This window comes from Bufo gargarizans, chromosome 8 (genome assembly GCF_014858855.1).
Source record: "Bufo gargarizans isolate SCDJY-AF-19 chromosome 8, ASM1485885v1, whole genome shotgun sequence".
Classification (NCBI taxonomy): Eukaryota; Metazoa; Chordata; class Amphibia; order Anura; family Bufonidae; genus Bufo; species Bufo gargarizans.
The window spans coordinates 178,763,604-178,765,117 of NC_058087.1; positions in this window are offsets into that span (position 1 = coordinate 178,763,604).

Genomic DNA, 1,514 nt, shown 5'->3' on the forward strand with positions numbered 1-1,514 from the left:
AGTTGTCCTGCTGTGTGATTAGGACAGGTTTTGTGTGTACTAATAGGACAGCGGACATTTTGTTTCTCCTAATGATTGCTCCCCAGACAAAACGAGCCATTATAACTAATGTAAGGTATTTGGGAATATATTTATAATTAAGTAATATTTAAGTATTTTCATTTTCTTAATTCCCGGAAAACCCCTTTAAGGTTGCCTTCACACGCAGCACATTTTGTGCCTGAAAATCAGTTCCATTAATTTGAATGGGGCAGCGAACACATGGATTTCTGCAAGCTCCACTAAGGTGAATGGAACAGATTTTCAGTCGCAGAATTTTCTGCCACAAATTCTGCTGTGTGTGAAGGCACCCTAACAAGCACAGTGCCCTTTGTTGGATAGCGGCTGTACTTCTTACTGCAGCTCACCCCATTCGCTTGTACATCTAAAAAAATAAATAAATGTATGCATGTATCTTGCAATAATACTTCATTTGCAATGTTCTGTTCACGCACAGTAATATTTTTCATGGGATAACTCTTTAATTGCCCCTATTTGCCTCTCATATTTAGATTACAAACTCCACATTTTCTACCACCTTCAAACTCCCAAATATATGGAGTTCTCAAAATGGGGCCATCTGGCTACCCTACCTCTGTAGTTGGAACACCCAGCTCCATTCCTGACACCTAGAGCATGGACAGCAGGTGGGACACGATTAGTACTGTGTCAGTCTGGGGTCCCTTGGGTCCATCACAGAAGATGAACATGACCACTATTAGTCATGCTGTAGTCTCTGGTATCTTTGTATGCACAGGAGCAATCATTAATAAGGTGTAATATGTTATTTGTCAACCCATAGAAAGTAGACCATGGTAACAAGTCATTGTCTCCAAAGTCACCTCCAAACAGGGATGTCCTCTGCTGGTCCCTTAGAGCTGTCACATATTAGTGCAACAGTTCTGTCTCTTAGTATGGACTGCCCACGGGTGATTCTCTGATGGGCTAGTCTGTTCATGGCTGCATAGTGTTTTGGTAGAGTCCTGACTGCTCAATGCTTCGTCCGGGGGCCCTGGTTGCCCAATGTTTCGTCTGTGATCCTGGATGCTCAATGTTTAGTCCGGGGTACTGGATGCTTAATGTTTAGTCTGGGGCCCTGGTTGATCAATGTTTCGTCCGGGGCCCTGGTTGATCAATGTTTAGTCCGGGGTACTGGATGCTCAATGTTTCGTCCAGGGTCCTGGTTGCTCAATGTTTCGTCCGGGGTCCTGGTTGATCAATGTTTCGTCCGGGGTCCTGGATGCTCAATGTTTCGTTCGGGCCCTGGTTGCTCAATGTTTCATCCGGGGTCCTGGTTGCTCAATGTTTCGTCCGGGGTCCTGGTTGATCAATGTTTCGTCCGGGGTCCTGGTTGATCAATGTTTCGTCCGGGGTCCTGGATTCTCAATGTTTCGTCCGGGCCCTGGTTGCTCAATGTTTCATCCGGGGTTCTGGATGCTCAATGTTTCGGCCGGACCCTGGTTACTCAATGTTTC